Genomic DNA, 9,971 nt, shown 5'->3' on the forward strand with positions numbered 1-9,971 from the left:
GTTCCTGAAACGATTAGCAAAGAAGCTGTAGTCAGTGTCATTTTCGAAAATGATTGCCCTTAGTCTTTTGGTGTAACAGAGAGCGCTATTAGCTTCCCAATATCCGTTCTCTTTCTTCTTCATTAGAAACAAAGCCTGATTTTTCTTCCCCAGAATTCCTTGCAGCTAGGTATGACCTTCTGGCTAAGTTCTCGCTGAAGAAATTTACATATAAGTGTTGTATGATATTTCTGGGAAGATCTTTAAAATGAAGGAGGCAGGCCTATTTACTTCTCCTTTCTCTTTCCTGCTGTTCAGAACGCATATGTAATGCTGATAGTCAGCAGCCGTTTTGGACCATGAGGTGACCTTGAGAATTGAGGCCACACACAGCTGAACAAGAGAAAGGGGTCCTGGTGCCTGACACAGTGAAAACACCATACCACGTCTGGCTGCCTACACCCTAACTACTTTTACATAAAAGAGAGCTAGGTGATGGGGATTAAAGAGTACGCCTATCATGATGAACACTGAGTAACGTAGCGAATTGTTGAATCACTCTATTGTACACCCAAAACTAATATAATACAGTATGTTAACTATACTGGAATTAAACTAAAAAACTTAATCTAAAAAAAAAGAGAACTAGGGGCATCTAGGTGGCTCAGTCGGTTAAGCATCGTACTCTTGATTTTGGCCTGGGTCGTGATCTCAGGGTTATGGGATCAAGCCTGGGGTCAGGCTCCATGCTCAGCAGGGAGTCAGCTTGGGACTCTCTCTCCCTCTCCCTCTGCCTCTCCCCTCCCCACCCCCCCCACGCTCATGCTCCCACTCTCTCTCCCTCTCTCTAAAATAAATAAATAAAATAAATCTTTTTAAAAAAGAGAGCCAAAAGAGAACCAGATTTCTAGCTTAAGCCACTGTTAATTTTTTATTTTCTGCTATATGCAGCCAAACCAAGAACACACTAACAAGTGGCATATATACCACAACAACAATGTCTCTTTGATACCTATAACAAAAGGTTATGCTCATATTTGAAAAAGGTCAAATGTTCTTTTTAAAAGTTTATGTGCTTACTCAATACATTTTTTTTCTGATTATAAAAGTAATACCTCTCTATTTTGGAAAATTTTTAAAAAAAAACAGAAAAGCAGTAAGAAGAAAATTACACTGATCTCTAATTCTACCAATCCGAAAAAAATGTTATTCATACTTTGGATTTTACACAGACCTGTAAAATTAAACCCTTTCCACAGCATGTCACACTGATGCCTTACCCTCCTTCTCCCTGAAAAGTCCTCATAATGAAGAGCTCAAAGTGTTATGAAATAGTTTAGTCCATAGCTGGAGTCATTCTGTTTTAAATTCTATCTTGTATTAACAAAAATTTGCTTCCCTGACATCTGGAGCAACCCAGAATAAATGTATTATCTCTCAAATATCACGTTCCATTAAATGCTTGAAGATAAACACAAAAGCTTTCTTTTCCAAAGTCACAAACTATGTGCCAAGAATTGTGGCAGGAATGAAAACATAGGTCATGACTTAATCCAAGTGACAGATAGTGAAGGTAAAGTAGGTGAGGGCATGAGTACACATGTTCAAAAGACTTTTTGTTTTTAAATTTGTTGACCAACTAAAATATGGAGGGTCGAGGAGCCAGGCAACAAGGTAGGTGGTGATATCTTCAGTGAACCAGGAAATGCTCCAATAGCCACAGGAGTACATTTGCAAATCAGTGGTAGTGGCAGGGGATCAGGAGAAGAGTGTGCAAAAAGATAAGTCAAATTTCAAAAATCAATTTTTGAGAAGCCTATAGGACACTACAATAAGGATATTCAATAGAGAGTCAGAAACTTCTATCTGGAGTAGAGAGACATATTAACCCCTCCACTGTCCTCTTAATCCAGCTGTTAGAGACAGTGGAGGGATTAGGGTGTTGTGTTCTTGAATGGCATTATAATCAGAGAAGCAAAGAATATGTGTAACACACTCTAGACACTGCCATCCTCCCTTGAGAGGTTCATGAAAGACACACACATGTACAGAGAGAGAGAGAAAATTAAATACATCCTTAGCATTTTCTGGGCTTAGACCCCAAGCCCCCCAGAAGATACTCTGGGCCATGTTTAGGCTGGGCCATGCAGCCATGTGGCATGTAACCTTATCTTAGGTTACTAAGCCTAAACACCTTAAGCCTAAAGCAGGTTGTGAGTGAAGCCTGCTAATGTTTCACCTGCACCCAAGTTTGGGATCCTACCATGCCCCAGCCCTATGTAAAAAAAAAGAAAGAAAGAAAGAAAGAAAAGAAAAGCGAGTTAGTTGGTTGGCTATGCTCCAAGGCAGTAGGCCCTGTGTCAGCTTATCACTTCTGCCATATGGATGGCAGAGAACGAGGAGAGAGGAAGAGAGTCTCCCAGAGGGGGTAGCCCTGACCCTTCGACTCCAACAGTGTTTCAGGGAGAGCGGCAAGGAGGCCACACCCTAGCACTGACCTGTTAACACACAGTGACTGTGCCCACTGGAAATATGGCATAATCACGTCCCAGAATCTGATGAATCCAAACAATACTCCTCCCCAGATGTAGATTGAATGGAGGAGGAAAAACAAGATCTTGCTCCTTCATTAACTTACAGAGCCAAAGGTACCACAGCTTTTGAACAGCTTCCTAGAGCTACTGGCTTGTATTAAACTTGGGGCCAATTAAATCTCCTTGGTCATTTTCATAAGAACTTCTGAGACTTCCTCCAGCTTATACCCACCTAAGTAAAGTATGAACCCTTAATGAGAAATTTACATTCGTCTCTGTCAGTTTTAATCTTCTTGTTTTGTTTCTTAATTCATGTCACCATCTAACGTCTGATAAAAGTGAAAAACAGAAAAGGCCACGGTTAAGGGACTGGAACCCACAACTGAAAACCTCTTTCTAAGTTGATCTAATTTTTGTTCATATTCAAGTTACCTTGAAACACCCCAAACAAAGACTCATTTGGCCTTGCCTTTTCTATGTTGCCCAAGAAGACATCAGAGCCACCAATAGTGGTTTGAATCATGCTATTCTACTGGCCATTCCATTATTCTGTCAATCTTGGGACTCTGTTTTTACAAAGGAAATGACAAGAGTTTGCTTTTTAATTACATACAAATATGATACCAGAGGGAGAGGTTAAAAAAAATGCTCATCATGCCAAAATTCAACTTTTCCTGGGTATACGTGACAGATTATATCCTTAATTTGCTTGCATCAAGCCTGAAACAAAGAAATCGTATAGCTAGGAGCAATCTTTTCTTCCATACCCTTGCCACACAGAAGCTTTTTTAAAAAGGCAGAGCAATTAGCAATTTTATCAGTTTGTTCATGTATTCGTATTTTGTGTATATTTGCATTTCATATTTAATTTGGTGCCCTATAACTATTCAAATTAACTAGACTCAACAGATACTTTCACTTACTAACACTCTGAGTGATGTGCCCTTAAATTAATAAATAATTAATTGAACAGAGAAATAGAACTTACAATCAACTGGAAAATTGTTCTTCCGTGAAGTAGACATAAAGAGCAGTGGTCTTTAGTACATGTATATACAGGTAAGGATATCAAAGCACATATATCAAAATAGAGAACATCCTATTTGTGACATTTTAAAATATTTGTTAGATCACTTGAGGAGCTAATAACTTTTAAAGAAATCTACAATATTTCTACAAGTATCTTTAGATGAGTTTTTAAAACAAGAAGCTTTGGCTGTACTGTGCTTACAGCTGAGCTTCCTATGGCCTGAAGGGTTAGGATTTTTTTCCTCTAGTGAGAAATTTGTCTTCCAGCCACCCTGGTTTGAGTTGTCAAAATTACAGAAAATAGTTCAAAATGTTCTACCATAGTTAATAACATACTTCCCCAAGAGTCAAAGTCCCCAATCCAGATCTGATCCACTGTTGAAAGGGCCCTGGTGCTTGAGTCTCCTCTGGGATTTCAGGGATTTATTCTAAGTTATTTCATGGAGAATCACATTAGAGCATGATTCACAGAAAACCTTAGAACCAACTAACATGTCAAAAATCCAGTTGGTTTCCAATCAAACTAGCTCTGCTTCCCCAGTGTCGTCCCACCTCTTTATGCGTGTCCCTCCAGCCTCGGCTGAAGTATTCCCCCTGGGGCTCATCCACCATGCCTCTCCTCTGAGCATCTGTTTTCCTCATCCCATCTCTACCCACACCTGGATAAGGACCTGGCAGTAGCAGCAGGGCAAAGATGCAACCAAACCCTAGCCCTGTTTGCCTACCTGTGACCTGATTCACACACCACTGACATTAGGATAAATCCTCCCTCACGTCGCCAGGACCAGTGTTCAAAAAATAAAATGTCATCTTGAATTGCATAGTGAATTTTGCTCAGAAGCAAAATGGTTGTAAGTAGCCACTTGTTGGTACATTCGTTCTTTCAACAAATGTTTTTGAGTGCTCCATTGAATGTTTTTAGCCCTGGTGATCTAATCTGGAAGTGATTTTATTGCTGCACATCTGAAGCTTCCATTCTAGTGGATGTACAAAAAGATAATCTATCTCATTTACCCCACTAAGACTTGGATTCCCACTAGTAAGTTTTCCCTCAGCACTGTACTTCTCTCTCTAGCCATTTTGCTTTGGGGACATTTTACCTTCATGGGATATATGCACAGAAGCAGCCGAACCACATTGGAGGTGAGGGTGAGGGGGGGTGGGGGTTGGGAGGACAGAGGAGCCAGGGAGGTGAAATCAACTGAAGGGACTCACATGTACATAAAGAAAGAGAGAGAGAGAGAGAGAGGGAGGGAGAGAATAAGACCCACTGTCAATGTTTCCCTCTTTCTGTCCTTCCTTTGCTCCCACTTGAAGGCATCCCCACAAAAAAATAACACAAGATTTCTGCCTCCTGCATACGATTGCTTACAGCCGCCAGTGTCGTGTTAATGATTAATATGTCACATCAAACTTCTAGTAAGGACACAATTCCCTATTCTTTATCCATGAATTATCTTTGAAACATGGAGATTGGAGTGCATTTAGACTCATTGGATGCACCCATTCTCAGCAAAGCATTTTATCATTTGTTCAAGTAAGACTGCGTGGCTTAAACCCTAAAATCAATTTGAAACTTCCTTTTGCTATAGCAACTGATCGATGCCCAGAGAGACTTGAGACAAAGGGCAGGATGAACAGCTTGAGGGACAGTGCTTAATGGACAAAATGGGAAAAAAAGCGCAGGGCTAGTTCTCGCTCCAGAACTAATTAGATGTGTGACCCTGGAAAAGCCACTTGGTCTTCCTGAGCCTTACGTGTCCTCACCTATAAAATGGATATGTGAATATGTTTCCTCTGAGAACCAAAACAGTCTACCCCACATTCAGCCTGGACACTGAGAACCCAAACCACACCCTACTGGCTATGCTAACATGACTTTGCTATTCCACTGTCTTCATTAGTATTACTTTACTTTTCCAGGACTGCCCTGCCCAAGCAAATGGTTGGATTGTTTTGGTTTTTTTTTAAAGATTTTATTTATTCATTTGAGACACAGAGATAGAGAGAGAGAGAGCATGAGCAGGGGGAGAGGTAGAGGGGGAAGGAGAAGCAGGCTCCCTGCTGAGCCAGGAGCCCGATGTGGGGCTCGATCCCAGGACCCTAGGATCATGACCTGAGCCAAAGGCAGATGCTTAACCATCTGAGCCACCCAGGCGCCCCTGGATTGTTTATTATAGGACCTTGCCAGCAGAACTATAGACTCCTCCATGGAAAGCATCAATAGACAATTTGCGCCCTGATATTCTTTGAATCCCTCATCTCAAAATCCTCATCTTGCTGTTTTCACCAATCCTGGATGTATATGGTGATTCTCACTCAATCCTAACCAAGCCCCCTGCATTGAAAGACCTGCCTTAAACCAAACTTCCAATTCTCAGTGAACTCTGACCTTACCCTCACCCCTCTGAGACAGAGCCAAAGCAAGAAGTTCAGCTTTGTTTTATCATGTGCTGGTGATATTTGGGGAGCCAGCTTTCAACACCTGCCAGAATCATTGTGAGAATGTGATTTGAATGAGAGACTTCTTTGAATGCTGTCAGTTGCAATGAAAATATGAGTTGGCGGAATGACCATAAGCAGAGGGCAATAAATAATATCCAGCTAAACTGGAAGGTGACAGTACACCAGAAGGGTTGTAAACACCCCTGGGAATGACAACTCCCTGAAAGGGTTGTAAGATGCTGGGGACTCCTACTCTTACCATTGGAAGTAATGGGAAAGTTTTTCACCTGTACCTACCATTGGACTGTTTTAGTTCACCTCCAAAGGCAAGAAAGTTGCCTTTGACGTTGTCAAACCAAAGGTGACCTTCTAATCTAGTATACAACGGGAAAATGGGTGTGCAGGTGGGTGGGTCCTATCACAAGCTGCCTCCACTTGAGTTGCCAAATGTAGGTCAGGCTCCTCAACCTGACGATTCAGAGAACACCACCTTAAATTGATCAAGTGTACCAGCTTTACACATTCTAACATTGTTTAGTTTGCTTTATGTGGTTCACAGATTCTTCAGCTTCCTCTGGCCAGACAAACATTATTAACCCATCACCATACATCTCTTCTCTATGCCGTTTGTAGTGAGTACATCCCCCCCATGTCTGTTTCATGTATGTGCATGAACTTTACATTCATACCATAGCAATGTACATATCCAGAATATATAAACACAGCATCCTCAATTCTGAAGAATGTGGCCTAAATAAGGAAGTGGCAAAACAGACTTTGGATTAGCCAAAGGAGGCTAATTATTAACCAGGAAACCCAGAGGGCTTCACATTATCATCAAGGTAAGCATGTAGTCTGTCCAGCGCCCACCATGAGGAGCACCTTCAACAAATGCCTTGCTATCAGAGCTGGGATCATGTCTGTCTTGACACAAATGAGTTCCCATGATACATCTGGCAGTGTCTGGCACAAAAGTGGCACGTGATAATATGTATTGATTGATGGGCAGACAATTCACAAAAGAAGACAAATGTCTGAGAGACATTAAATGTCACTAGGCAACCAGCAAAATTCATATTTAAATGAGATATCATTATTTGCCTATTACATTAGCACAGTTACGAAAGATAGTATATCGTGCTCTCCAGGGTGGAGGCAACATCAGTGTGGGGTGCAAATAGATACAACGGGTCTAGAAAGGCATTCAAATCAAGCCTTTAAAATGTTTCTGCCCCTTATTCCACGGCTAGGAATTTACCGGAAGGAAATAATTTTGGACGGAGGCAAACACGGCAACATGATAAAGAACAAAAACATGGAGCGCAGACTCCATTTCCAGCAACTGCGCAATGATTCAGGACTAGCTAACAGATATTTCACATTTATTATCTACAGACTGTGTCAGGGCTTTGCGGATATTACCTTATTTAATCGTTTCAAAAACCACATGAAGTAGCTAATATTATCCCCATTTTACAAATGGTGAAACTGAGGTCATTTGCCCATAGACAGAGCTGGATGCTGAAGGAATCAGGACCAGAATTAGGATCTGTTTGACTCCATAGCACTTACACAGCATCTCTGTACCAGAGAATATTATGCATTCAAATTAAATTTTAACGAGAGGGTAAAAATTTAATGTTGAGTGAAGATGGGATAGAAAATTGTACATATTTAATCTTTTTTTTAAAATAGGCTCCGTGCCCAATGTGGGGCTTGAACTCACAACCCTGAGATTGAGAGTTGTGTGCTCTACCAACTGAACCAGCCAGGCACCCCTATACATATTTAATCTTAATTTTGCAATACACACACACGCGCGCGCGTGCGTGCACACACACATTGGAAAAAAGTTTTCATGAAATGCAGCAAGTAGTAACAGAGGTTATTTCTGAGGCAATGTTCTCTGAGGAACTACTGTTTCCTCCTTTGTAATTTAGATGTATCTCTTACTTTCCTACTATGATTAATAAGTTATTTTTAAAAAGAGAAAAACAGAAATGTTGTTAAGAAAAAAACACAGTTGTGAGAGGTATCCATGTCCCACAGATAAACAGGTTTATACAACAGTAAAGACCTCTCGCTTGCTCTGGAGTCTGGTCATAGGAGAACCCCCATACTCGCTTTGCTGGGATCCCAGAGTAATTCAGCTTTCTTTGTTTTCATTTCTCTACCTCTATGAGCTCAGCATCAGATGGATGGATCGAGGTGGATTTTCTATATAACCCTGCCTTGCTGCACAGATTACAAGAGGCGACCAGATCCCTCCTCTCCATTTCTTCAATCTAGCAGGTTTCACATACCTGCGGGTGCTTGTGAAGATGCTCAACCCTCTACAATCATCACGTGTCAGAGATCCACACGGTGACCTGACCAGTGGGGCCAAATAAAGCAGACCATGATCCTCAGTCTGAATCACTGCAGGCACACCACATGGGAGCCTCCTGGAAACAGGGTCTTTGCATCTGCACCCTGAGTATGGCCCGAGCTAGAGAAATGTGGACGCAAGGCAGAAGTCAAGTTCACACAAATGCATACAGATCATTTTTATGGTGGTTGTTTCCTTGCTCGCTTGAGAGACCTGACCAGAACATGCCCGAAAAGGATAATTGTTAGGTTAAGGTTTGTGGTCCTGTTGTTATCATGTTGTTGTAGAAGCTTCTCCAGTGGAATCATAAAAATGAGGTATTCATTAAGCCATGGCTGAGAAAACATTCTCAACTGGTAGACCAAGCAACATAAACTATGAGGATTAAATTGATCTTTTTCTGGTCATCACTTTTTCTGTGACTCGATCACAGAGTCACATTGAGCTCCGTGCCCAAACTACGTGTTCTTTGTTACACATGGTTTCTATACAGATGGTAGAGCCATCAATTAAAGGTCTGTGACTGTGGCCTTATTAATTCACTACCCTTCCAGCTGCCGGTTGGCTATAAATTATCTCCCTTCTCATCCTGTTCCTAGTCCATGAATTGGAGTAACTTTTAACCTCTACTGCTGTTCCCGTTCAGCTTTATTGAACTTATTTTGATGTGAAGGTAATTAACTACTTTTCTCCCTATACATTCATGAGATATTCAAATTGGGGATAAACCTGCTTTATGAAATTGTACAAAGAGAAAGATGTGGAACAACAGAATCAACTTGTGCGACCATGACTACATTGGCTAAAGATGGCAGCTAGTAAGGCTCCCGGGTTCTCATCCAAATGAGAAAGCAGTATGTTCTCTGGAGAGCAAACCACACCACGTAGACTCTTCATGGAGTCTTAGAGTTGGACCAAATGATTTTTGAGGTTATATGATCCAGTGTCCTACTTACAGGACAAGAAAATATAGAACATTCAGGTGAGCCCATGGCTGATTCTCCTCTTAAAATTCTCCTGCAGAGATAACAACACACTCCTAGCTCAGAATCCCATTCTTGGGTTCTCTGGCCCCAGTTGACAAAAGGTCTTGAGACTCGATGAAATTATTCTCAGCCTTATCAAAGTCTATTCTTTCTTGTCACCCCCTGCTAAAGCGGGGGTGGGGGGGCAGAACTTTTCAGGGGTCCTCTTCACCATTCCCTAATCACTTCATACCGAGGCAGTCGTCAGCCTCTGAAAGCACAGCCAGACACACGGGCGGGGAGTGAGGAAGGCCACGTGAAAAACCTCCTCCCTACAGTGTAGACATCTACCCCCTGCTCTGATTAATTAATTCTGAACCCTTGGAGAAGCACTCATCTAAAAAAGTAACTTTGAAGAAAGCCCAGGTGAGAAGTTCCTGGTGTGACTGCCAACACACTGTTTGGGAAGAAGGCAGAAAAGCAGGGTCCAAGTCACAATATTGGGAGCTTCTTCTGCTAGTCACTAAAGATAAGAGCCTCTAATTTGCTCACGCCTCCATCATCCCTTTTCTTTGTAGGTCTGCGCATGCACATGCTTGGGCGATCCATGCCCTGATGATATGGCCTAGCTGGGTCTCAGCATGGATTTCC

Source organism: Neomonachus schauinslandi, chromosome X, assembly GCF_002201575.2.
Source record: "Neomonachus schauinslandi chromosome X, ASM220157v2, whole genome shotgun sequence".
Lineage (NCBI taxonomy): Eukaryota > Metazoa > Chordata > Mammalia > Carnivora > Phocidae > Neomonachus > Neomonachus schauinslandi.